At 41.1% G+C, this 12,508-nt stretch overlaps 2 long non-coding RNA genes across 2 annotated transcripts; both read right to left on the minus strand.

The window, feature by feature from the left end:
- Positions 1–4,740: 4,740 nt before the first annotated feature.
- On the minus strand, positions 4,741–5,459 carry LOC118242156 (uncharacterized). Its single transcript, XR_004776599.2, has 4 exons — positions 5,400–5,459; positions 5,259–5,311; positions 5,047–5,166; positions 4,741–4,895 (listed from the first exon to the last, which is right to left on the minus strand). It is a non-coding gene; the product is annotated as an uncharacterized LOC118242156 (long non-coding RNA).
- Positions 5,460–10,554: 5,095 nt separating this feature from the next.
- Positions 10,555–11,283, minus strand: LOC118242151 (uncharacterized). The gene is made up of 4 exons (XR_014116955.1): positions 11,224–11,283; positions 11,083–11,135; positions 10,861–10,980; positions 10,555–10,709 (listed from the first exon to the last, which is right to left on the minus strand). It is a non-coding gene; the product is annotated as an uncharacterized LOC118242151 (long non-coding RNA).
- Between the last annotated feature and the right edge of the window lie 1,225 nt (positions 11,284–12,508).

Consider the following 12,508-nt stretch of genomic DNA (forward strand, 5'->3'; position numbering starts at 1 on the left):
CTATTTTTTTCATCCTTCCTCACCATGACTCTCTCTCTCTCTCTCTGGATACAGTTCAAATACTGTCATTTCTACACTCTCCTCATCAATGAATCTTCTGTGACTTCTCTCTTCTCGACCTGCAAGATCTTCCCCACCTGCCCCCTGGCTAACAGAAACACTCCGATGCCACAGGAGAGCGCTAAGGACTGTAGAGGGGCGGTGGAGGAAAAGTCCTAAAATCAGACCTCATCTTATACCAGTCTCTTCTTTCCAAGTTCTCACTAGAAGTAACATCTGCAAAGTCATCCTAGTACAGACAAAAATTTGAACCATCAGCATCTGATCCACGCAAGCTTTTCACTATTTTTCTTCTTTCCTTATACCTCCCGCACCTCCTCCTTCCTCATCTCTTAATCCTGAGGATTTCATCAGATTCTTTGAGGAGAAGGTTGCAGCAATCCGCCGGTCCTTTTCCTCTGTTCCTGAGCAGTCTTCATTCCCCTACATCCAGTGCTCTGACTTCTTTTTCTCCTCTCTCCTCAGTCCAAATTCATCAACTCCTGACTTTCAGAAATCCGACTCCATGTTCTCTGGATCCCGTTCCCTCCCTTATGTTCCAGACAATCTCAAGAGATTTGCTTCCTTTCATCTCTTTCATCATCAACAACTCTTCGCAATCAGTCTGGCTACGAACCGGCACATTTAACAGAAACTGCCTTCATAGCATTGAGGTAGAAACTTCATGCTGCTAAAGCAGTCAAACTGTAATATGTCTTGATTTTTCTGGACCTTTCGGAGGCCTTTGACACACATTCTCCTCTCTGTTCTCTCCAGCCTTGGTGTGACTGGCTCTGCATGGAAATGGTTTCAGTCCTATCTGGAGGGACGGTCCTATCAGGTAACATGGAGAAGATCCACATTCAAACCATGTAGACTCTCCACTGGTGTTTCCACAGGGCTCAGTATTAGCCCCTTTTCTATTCTCTTTGTTTACTCCTTCTGTAGCTGATGCATTATCTTCTCATGGCCTCTCCTACCACTGCTATGCCGATGACACCCAATGATTTCTTTCTTTTCCACCCTCCAACATGCACGTCTCCAGATGTATCTGAATTAATATCTTATCATTGCATGAATAGTGCACTCAGAGTGATATTGTTCTATGGATTCATTGACTTTATGCATTCAGTCACTAGTTGGCTTTTCAATTTGTTTTTGGGGAGAGGCTCATCTTTTCAACCAAGTATTTCTGCTTGAACATCAAATTAAATATCACTGGAAAGCCAGCTTTCAATAGTCAGTGGCCAAAGAAGCCTCTTGATTCAGTCCATTTTTAATGTCCAGTTTTGCAGATTATTATTCACCCTTGTTTCTCATTTCACACTACATATATAAACCCCACAGGAGCCCACGTTCAGTGCTTCACATTGATGGTGTGAGACACTTTTTTGCTGATGCCTTCACTCTGCTGTGTGATTCTAGCGCTTTTCTTCATTTTTTTTTTAAATTAAAAGTTATTTCCCTCACTTACAATTCACTCATGCTTCTCCAATGTCACATTTAATATATGGTAAGGCGAAGTTTTCAGAAGTTCTTAACATATTTTTGTTGTAATTAAATTAAATGTATCAGTTATATAGATTAACATTTTTACAAATATATTTTATTAACGCATTTGTTTTTAGTATAAAATGTGTTTGTAATTCGTTTAAAAATTTCAAAAATATCAATGTGTTTTCGTCCACCTTTGGTTAATAAAATTTAGAGCATGTAATGAACTTCTGAAGCTTAAGAAAACTAAAGAGAAAGCATAGATTTTCTCAATCTACGAAAGGATACGTCTTATACTGACCTCTTTTCCAATTCCAGCCAATATTTCTATTGGTTCAGAATAATGGCATTACCAAAGAGATGTCGGTGTGCCGTCCGGATGACGGTACAAATTCGACTGTATTGCTCTTCGGATTCTCTGTTTGTTTGCAGTAGTGTAATATCTTCAAATGTTTTTCAGCATGAGGGTGTGAATGTAGACATCAGTCTACTGTCTAACTACACAAGAAGGAAGAAAGATGAGAGAGAGGGGAGAGTGTTGCCACTTCATGACTTTTGGGCATACCTTCACAGAGGCACGTTGTGCACACGGCACGATGGCACAGAAAACAGTCACAGAGAAAAAACTACAGAAGCATTTAACACAATTCTTAGGTTTAAATATATTCAAGGTAATATAAAACAGGATAGGAAACAAACTGAAATGAAACAATCATATAAGATATAAATTCCTTCAACACCAAGCCCTAATTTACTAGTACCTTAGAGTACTATAGTTTACTTAAATGCTAACTAATGCAACCTGTGTCTCCACCAAAGGCACAGAACAGACACATTTGAATTAAATTAAATAATAATTCACTTCAGCTACAGTGTTCCTTCTTCAGATGCTGTATAGAACTTCTGTAAAAGTGGGCTTGTTATTGAAGATGTCTGATTTACGTTTATGGCATTTAGCTGATGTTTTTATCTAAGAAACCTTACAATTCTGAATGAACACAACTTGAATAAGTGAAAATTAAAGGGCCTATTTAGGGGCCCAACAGTGACAACGGTCATACTTGAACTGCCAACCTTCTAATTACTAGTCAAGTACTGTAACCACTGAGCTACCAATGCCCCCTTGTGATGGCTAATGAAATACATAACAAATGAACTTAACTGAATTGGTTTATTTTACAAATATAGTTTTTTGACATACCCCATATCAAATTAGCATTCACTGCTTGATGAAACCAGAAAGTCAGGTTCCAATTTGTTGCAAGACAGTGGACAAACCCCCTCTGAATGTTTAACAATGGCATATCATCTGTTGGGTTCTGTCACTGATGGAATTCGGAAGCATTTTCACCTTAGCACACAGATAAGTATCAAATCAAATGCTGATGTCTCTGAAGTGAGTTTTTGGTCCACTGCATGTAGCATTTGCAGTAGTTTGATGAGCCATCTTAAGGTGTTTTTCACTAAGCCTCTTTCCGAGTACAGTGGTTCAGGAGACGAACAGCTTGTATATGGTCTAATTGCATCTGTGCTCAAAAATCCCATCATGAATATACAGTCTTCAGATCCTTCATTAATGCGTTTAGAGACAAACATATCCTGTTCCACCATATCATCCAGAAGATCCTTCTCAAGAGCCAGTTTTTCAGACTGGAGGTTGTTTCACTTTCTGGAACTTCTATTCAGTCACCTGAATTGAAGGATTCAGGTCTTCAGAGACATTGGACAAGAATAAAAGTAGATGGAACTAACATTAGTGACAGGGTTTCAACGACCACCTTAGTAGAGTGCATGATGGCTATGCTGGATATAGAGGGCCCAGGCCATATAAACTCTACTGAGAATTTATTTGCAGCAGCAAAGAGACTGGGTGACCTTTTCTCAAAGGGAGCCACTCACAGGTTCACCTGTGAATTTGGAAAAATGGTAACTCTTGTACTGGACCACAGAATGACCCACTTGAGAAGCAGCTCACATTCTGGTCTCGTGACAAGTATAGAACAGGTCAATCTGAAAGGACACAGAATCTCTGTACTCCCCTTATGTTTTATGTTATTAATATATCCCTTCCCTGCTTAAGCTTTCCTAAATAGCACAACAAACATGACTGTGGTTGCTGTACTTTCTAGTGTTATTGTATTATACATCCAGTGTCCCATGAAATGCATATACAGAAACGATCTGTGTGGGTGTACTAGTTCATGTTCCCAACTCCTCGCTTAGACCAGAGCCTACAGGTGGGCCCATAACCCACCTTTTCTGCAAACTTTATCGTACATGAAAGTTTGACTGCATCACCCTTAAGTAAAATGTCAGTGTAACCCTTTCTCTTTCTTTCGGAGGCCCTGCATTGTGTTAGATGGAATAAAGGCCACCAGGGAACGCAGAATTGTGCTGCAACAGCTGGTGGCGCTGTTGCTATTGGTCAACTTCTCTCTCTGGCTTGCGACAGTTAACGGTTGCTTCCAGAAATAAATCAGGAATCAAAACAGCTCCATTTCTTAGTGTCGCTGATCAAAGTTACAGGCAGTATTATCCCCTTCATGTACCAATTTACTTGCACTAGACAGCGCACATCAAACTAAAATTCACCAAAAAAGGGACAAATTCCAACCATTATACAAATTTTCCCCAAATTACAAAAACAGCCCTTTTGAGGGAGTGAATCCAGTACATGAACGCAGCCGATACCTCAAAACCCATAGGCAGCTTAGCTAGTTAAATTAGCAACTTGGTTAAGGGATCACAACAACAGACAAAAGAATTATTTCCCACCAAACAAATGACATATCTAATCTGTGCAAGACATTGCTGGATGTTAATGTTGTCTAATAATTCATGCGAATCCTTCACAACGTCAAAGTCAGCACGACTCTCCTTCAGAAAATAAAACTAAATGAAACCACAGAAGCAATGTGCGAAACAAATCATGCGCCACCCAGTGGCTCCAACTGGGAACACTACCAAAACCCAGTCTCAAATAAGCACCTTTATTTTACTACCACCATGTATTGTTGCCCCTTGCCTACATGTAGTCGACCATGAAGGAGTTTCCTGTTACAATGAGCTTTGGCAAGCCAAATCCGTTTGTTCACAAACTTTGCTTTGTAGCAATCACAAAATACAGGTTTCTCAGTAGGAGCTAACCAGTTCCTAATGGACACTCATTTTGAATAATGAAAGCAGATCAAAGGCAATAGTCAGACATTGGAATCATGAGTAGATCTTTATTTTTCCCTGAATGTTACTTCCAAGCATGAGTCACTAATTGCAGAGGTCTGTCTGACAGCATACAACATTGACCAGAGGAAGGCCCTGAAGCAGAAGGCAGTCAGACATTTTGATGCATTTCTTGTAGACAACTATGGAGACAAAACCAGACAAAGAACAGTGTCACAGCACAGCACCCTCCTCCTCATGTCTGTGTGGTGTGGGTGCCAACACTAGGCTCAATATGTTCCAGATTTGACAAACTTGGTTAAGTAATTCAATGAGAAGCTGGATGAGACTTACGTATGTTGGCCAGATTAAAAGTGACACAGGTATCTTTAGCAGATCCACATGTTTCAATGGTGTCTGGACATTTGCCACCAGGGATCAAGGGTACACAGTGGTTACATTGTAGGGCAGAACCTGCAAGTCAGGTAATGGGGAGCAATCAATGTTGTATACAATACTAATCATGTGAAACAGGTATTCCCTAAAAGCTGAATTGGACCACTCACCACCCATCACCAGCAGGGCAAGAGCCAGCACCACAAACATGGTCCTCATTATTCTGCAGCACAACAATAAAATCAGTAAGAAGAAAACTCTCCTGCTTTCTTTTAGGGCAAGCCTGTAAAAGAAAACACATACATCTTTACCTGGAATGTTATGTAGTCAGGAAGCAATGTAGACTTTGCCCTTCAAGTTTTAACAACGCACCTGTTCACACTGCCTCTAAGTCCTCTTTAAAACAGTCTTCCTGTCATGGGACGGCCCCCTCCTCCTACACTCCTCCCTGTGTTTTTTGATCACCACGCCCCTACATTGTTAATTGGTCGTGTCACACCTGCCGTTCGTTATTGTCCTTGTTAGTGTGAGTGTGCCTGTTTGCTTGGTATTCCTGATTTTCACACAGACCACCACAACATCGGTCATTGCAGTCGACCCCCTCCACCTCTCAGACCATCACTTTGTGTTCTCTCTCTCTTCTCTTTCCAGCCATACCTCCCCAACTTGTTCCTCCTCCTTCTGTCGCAATCTGCACTCCATCACTCCCTCTTCCCTTATTTCTACTATTTTTTTCATCCTTCCTCACCATGACTCTCTCTCTCTCTCTCTCTGGATACAGTTCAAATACTGTCATTTCTACACTCTCCTCATCAATGAATCTTCTGTGACTTCTCTCTTCTCGACCTGCAAGATCTTCCCCACCTGCCCCCTGGCTAACAGAAACACTCCGATGCCACAGGAGAGCGCTAAGGACTGTAGAGGGGCGGTGGAGGAAAAGTCCTAAAATCAGACCTCATCTTATACCAGTCTCTTCTTTCCAAGTTCTCACTAGAAGTAACATCTGCAAAGTCATCCTAGTACAGACAAAAATTTGAACCATCAGCATCTGATCCACGCAAGCTTTTCACTATTTTTCTTCTTTCCTTATACCTCCCGCACCTCCTCCTTCCTCATCTCTTAATCCTGAGGATTTCATCAGATTCTTTGAGGAGAAGGTTGCAGCAATCCGCCGGTCCTTTCCCTCTGTTCCTGAGCAGTCTTCATTCCCCTACATCCAGTGCTCTGACTTCTTTTTCTCCTCTCTCCTCAGTCCAAATTCATCAACTCCTGACTTTCAGAAATCCGACTCCATGTTCTCTGGATCCCGTTCCCTCCCTTATGTTCCAGACAATCTCAAGAGATTTGCTTCCTTTCATCTCTTTCATCATCAACAACTCTTCGCAATCAGTCTGGCTACGAACCGGCACATTTAACAGAAACTGCCTTCATAGCATTGAGGTAGAAACTTCATGCTGCTAAAGCAGTCAAACTGTAATATGTCTTGATTTTTCTGGACCTTTCGGAGGCCTTTGACACACATTCTCCTCTCTGTTCTCTCCAGCCTTGGTGTGACTGGCTCTGCATGGAAATGGTTTCAGTCCTATCTGGAGGGACGGTCCTATCAGGTAACATGGAGAAGATCCACATTCAAACCATGTAGACTCTCCACTGGTGTTTCCACAGGGCTCAGTATTAGCCCCTTTTCTATTCTCTTTGTTTACTCCTTCTGTAGCTGATGCATTATCTTCTCATGGCCTCTCCTACCACTGCTATGCCGATGACACCCAATGATTTCTTTCTTTTCCACCCTCCAACATGCACGTCTCCAGATGTATCTGAATTAATATCTTATCATTGCATGAATAGTGCACTCAGAGTGATATTGTTCTATGGATTCATTGACTTTATGCATTCAGTCACTAGTTGGCTTTTCAATTTGTTTTTGGGGAGAGGCTCATCTTTTCAACCAAGTATTTCTGCTTGAACATCAAATTAAATATCACTGGAAAGCCAGCTTTCAATAGTCAGTGGCCAAAGAAGCCTCTTGATTCAGTCCATTTTTAATGTCCAGTTTTGCAGATTATTATTCACCCTTGTTTCTCATTTCACACTACATATATAAACCCCACAGGAGCCCACGTTCAGTGCTTCACATTGATGGTGTGAGACACTTTTTTGCTGATGCCTTCACTCTGCTGTGTGATTCTAGCGCTTTTCTTCATTTGTTTTTTAAATTAAAAGTTATTTCCCTCACTTACAATTCACTCATGCTTCTCCAATGTCACATTTAATATATGGTAAGGCGAAGTTTTCAGAAGTTCTTAACATATTTTTGTTGTAATTAAATTAAATGTATCAGTTATATAGATTAACATTTTTACAAATATATTTTATTAACGCATTTGTTTTTAGTATAAAATGTGTTTGTAATTCGTTTAAAAATTTCAAAAATATCAATGTGTTTTCGTCCACCTTTGGTTAATAAAATTTAGAGCATGTAATGAACTTCTGAAGCTTAAGAAAACTAAAGAGAAAGCATAGATTTTCTCAATCTACGAAAGGATACGTCTTATACTGACCTCTTTTCCAATTCCAGCCAATATTTCTATTGGTTCAGAATAATGGCATTACCAAAGAGATGTCGGTGTGCCGTCCGGATGACGGTACAAATTCGACTGTATTGCTCTTCGGATTCTCTGTTTGTTTGCAGTAGTGTAATATCTTCAAATGTTTTTCAGCATGAGGGTGTGAATGTAGACATCAGTCTACTGTCTAACTACACAAGAAGGAAGAAAGATGAGAGAGAGGGGAGAGTGTTGCCACTTCATGACTTTTGGGCATACCTTCACAGAGGCACGTTGTGCACACGGCACGATGGCACAGAAAACAGTCACAGAGAAAAAACTACAGAAGCATTTAACACAATTCTTAGGTTTAAATATATTCAAGGTAATATAAAACAGGATAGGAAACAAACTGAAATGAAACAATCATATAAGATATAAATTCCTTCAACACCAAGCCCTAATTTACTAGTACCTTAGAGTACTATAGTTTACTTAAATGCTAACTAATGCAACCTGTGTCTCCACCAAAGGCACAGAACAGACATATTTGAATTAAATTAAATAATAATTCACTTCAGCTACAGTGTTCCTTCTTCAGATGCTGTATAGAACTTCTGTAAAAGTGGGCTTGTTATTGAAGATGTCTGATTTACGTTTATGGCATTTAGCTGATGTTTTTATCTAAGAAACCTTACAATTCTGAATGAACACAACTTGAATAAGTGAAAATTAAAGGGCCTATTTAGGGGCCCAACAGTGACAACGGTCATACTTGAACTGCCAACCTTCTAATTACTAGTCAAGTACTGTAACCACTGAGCTACCAATGCCCCCTTGTGATGGCTAATGAAATACATAACAAATGAACTTAACTGAATTGGTTTATTTTACAAATATAGTTTTTTGACATACCCCATATCAAATTAGCATTCACTGCTTGATGACACCAGAAAGTCAGGTTCCAATTTGTTGCAAGACAGTGGACAAACCCCCTCTGAATGTTTAACAATGGCATATCATCTGTTGGGTTCTGTCACTGATGGAATTCGGAAGCATTTTCACCTTAACACACAGATAAGTATCAAATCAAATGCTGATGTCTCTGAAGTGAGTTTTTGGTCCACTGCATGTAGCATTTGCAGTAGTTTGATGAGCCATCTTAAGGTGTTTTTCACTAAGCCTCTTTCCGAGGACAGTGGTTCAGGAGACGAACAGCTTGTATATGGTCTAATTGCATCTGTGCTCAAAAATCCCATCATGAATATACAGTCTTCAGATCCTTCATTAATGCGTTTAGAGACAAACATATCCTGTTCCACCATATCATCCAGAAGATCCTTCTCAAGAGCCAGTTTTTCAGACTGGAGGTTGTTTCACTTTCTGGAACTTCTATTCAGTCACCTGAATTGAAGGATTCAGGTCTTCAGAGACATTGGACAAGAATAAAAGTAGATGGAACTAACATTAGTGACAGGGTTTCAACGACCACCTTAGTAGAGTGCATGATGGCTACGCTGGATATAGAGGGCCCAGGCCATATAAACTCTACTGAGAATTTATTTGCAGCAGCAAAGAGACTGGGTGACCTTTTCTCAAAGGGAGCCACTCACAGGTTCACCTGTGAATTTGGAAAAATGGTAACTCTTGTACTGGACCACAGAATGACCCACTTGAGAAGCAGCTCACATTCTGGTCTCGTGACAAGTATAGAACAGGTCAATCTGAAAGGACACAGAATCTCTGTACTCCCCTTATGTTTTATGTTATTAATATATCCCTTCCCTGCTTAAGCTTTCCTAAATAGCACAACAAACATGACTGTGGTTGCTGTACTTTCTAGTGTTATTGTATTATACATCCAGTGTCCCATGAAATGCATATACAGAAACGATCTGTGTGGGTGTACTAGTTCATGTTCCCAACTCCTCGCTTAGACCAGAGCCTACAGGTGGGCCCATAACCCACCTTTTCTGCAAACTTTATCGTACATGAAAGTTTGACTGCATCACCCTTAAGTAAAATGTCAGTGTAACCCTTTCTCTTTCTTTCGGAGGCCCTGCATTGTGTTAGATGGAATAAAGGCCACCAGGGAACGCAGAATTGTGCTGCAACAGCTGGTGGCGCTGTTGCTATTGGTCAACTTCTCTCTCTGGCTTGCGACAGTTAACGGTTGCTTCCAGAAATAAATCAGGAATCAAAACAGCTCCATTTCTTAGTGTCGCTGATCAAAGTTACAGGCAGTATTATCCCCTTCATGTACCAATTTACTTGCACTAGACAGCGCACATCAAACTAAAATTCACCAAAAAAGGGACAAATTCCAACCATTATACAAATTTTCCCCAAATTACAAAAACAGCCCTTTTGAGGGAGTGAATCCAGTACATGAACGCAGCCGATACCTCAAAACCCATAGGCAGCTTAGCTAGTTAAATTAGCAACTTGGTTAAGGGATCACAACAACAGACAAAAGAATTATTTCCCACCAAACAAATGACATATCTAATCTGTGCAAGACATTGCTGGATGTTAATGTTGTCTAATAATTCATGCGAATCCTTCACAACGTCAAAGTCAGCACGACTCTCCTTCAGAAAATAAAACTAAATGAAACCACAGAAGCAATGTGCGAAACAAATCATGCGCCACCCAGTGGCTCCAACTGGGAACACTACCAAAACCCAGTCTCAAATAAGCACCTTTATTTTACTACCATGTATTGTTGCCCCTTGCCTACATGTAGTCGACCATGAAGGAGTTTCCTGTTACAATGAGCTTTGGCAAGCCAAATCCGTTTGTTCACAAACTTTGCTTTGTAGCAATCACAAAATACAGGTTTCTCAGTAGGAGCTAACCAGTTCCTAATGGACATTCTCATTTTGAATAATGAAAGCAGATCAAAGGCAATAGTCAGACATTGGAATCATGAGTAGATCTTTATTTTTCCCTGAATGTTACTTCCAAGCATGAGTCACTAATTGCAGAGGTCTGTCTGACAGCATACAACATTGACCAGAGGAAGGCCCTGAAGCAGAAGGCAGTCAGACATTTTGATGCATTTCTTGTAGACAACTATGGAGACAAAACCAGACAAAGAACAGTGTCACAGCACAGCACCCTCCTCCTCATGTCTGTGTGGTGTGGGTGCCAACACTAGGCTCAATATGTTCCAGATTTGACAAACTTGGTTAAGTAATTCAATGAGAAGCTGGATGAGACTTACGTATGTTGGCCAGATTAAAAGTGACACAGGTATCTTTAGCAGATCCACATGTTTCAATGGTGTCTGGACATTTGCCACCAGGGATCAAGGGTACACAGTGGTTACATTGTAGGGCAGAACCTGCAAGTCAGGTAATGGGGAGCAATAAGGAGCAATCAATGTTGTATACAATACTAATCATGTGAAACAGGTATTCCCTAAAAGCTGAATTGGACCACTCACCACCCATCACCAGCAGGGCAAGAGCCAGCACCACAAACATGGTCCTCATTATTCTGCAGCACAACAATAAAATCAGTAAGAAGAAAACTCTCCTGCTTTCTTTTAGGGCAAGCCTGTAAAAGAAAACACATACATCTTTACCTGGAATGTTATGTAGTCAGGAAGCAATGTAGACTTTGCCCTTCAAGTTTTAACAACGCACCTGTTCACACTGCCTCTAAGTCCTCTTTAAAACAGTCTTCCTGTCATGGGACGGCCCCCTCCTCCTACACTCCTCCCTGTGTTTTTTGATCACCACGCCCCTACATTGTTAATTGGTCGTGTCACACCTGCCGTTCGTTATTGTCCTTGTTAGTGTGAGTGTGCCTGTTTGCTTGGTATTCCTGATTTTCACACAGACCACCACAACATCGGTCATTGCAGTCGACCCCCTCCACCTCTCAGACCATCACTTTGTGTTCTCTCTCTCTTCTCTTTCCAGCCATACCTCCCCAACTTGTTCCTCCTCCTTCTGTCGCAATCTGCACTCCATCACTCCCTCTTCCCTTATTTCTACTATTTTTTTCATCCTTCCTCACCATGACTCTCTCTCTCTCTCTCTCTGGATACAGTTCAAATACTGTCATTTCTACACTCTCCTCATCAATGAATCTTCTGTGACTTCTCTCTTCTCGACCTGCAAGATCTTCCCCACCTGCCCCCTGGCTAACAGAAACACTCCGATGCCACAGGAGAGCGCTAAGGACTGTAGAGGGGCGGTGGAGGAAAAGTCCTAAAATCAGACCTCATCTTATACCAGTCTCTTCTTTCCAAGTTCTCACTAGAAGTAACATCTGCAAAGTCATCCTAGTACAGACAAAAATTTGAACCATCAGCATCTGATCCACGCAAGCTTTTCACTATTTTTCTTCTTTCCTTATACCTCCCGCACCTCCTCCTTCCTCATCTCTTAATCCTGAGGATTTCATCAGATTCTTTGAGGAGAAGGTTGCAGCAATCCGCCGGTCCTTTTCCTCTGTTCCTGAGCAGTCTTCATTCCCCTACATCCAGTGCTCTGACTTCTTTTTCTCCTCTCTCCTCAGTCCAAATTCATCAACTCCTGACTTTCAGAAATCCGACTCCATGTTCTCTGGATCCCGTTCCCTCCCTTATGTTCCAGACAATCTCAAGAGATTTGCTTCCTTTCATCTCTTTCATCATCAACAACTCTTCGCAATCAGTCTGGCTACGAACCGGCACATTTAACAGAAACTGCCTTCATAGCATTGAGGTAGAAACTTCATGCTGCTAAAGCAGTCAAACTGTAATATGTCTTGATTTTTCTGGACCTTTCGGAGGCCTTTGACACACATTCTCCTCTCTGTTCTCTCCAGCCTTGGTGTGACTGGCTCTGCATGGAAATGGTTTCAGTCCTATCTGGAGGGAC

The sequence above is a fragment of the Electrophorus electricus genome, chromosome 14 (genome assembly GCF_041902795.1).
Source record: "Electrophorus electricus isolate QZ-2024a chromosome 14, ASM4190279v1, whole genome shotgun sequence".
Taxonomy (NCBI): Eukaryota; Metazoa; Chordata; class Actinopteri; order Gymnotiformes; family Gymnotidae; genus Electrophorus; species Electrophorus electricus.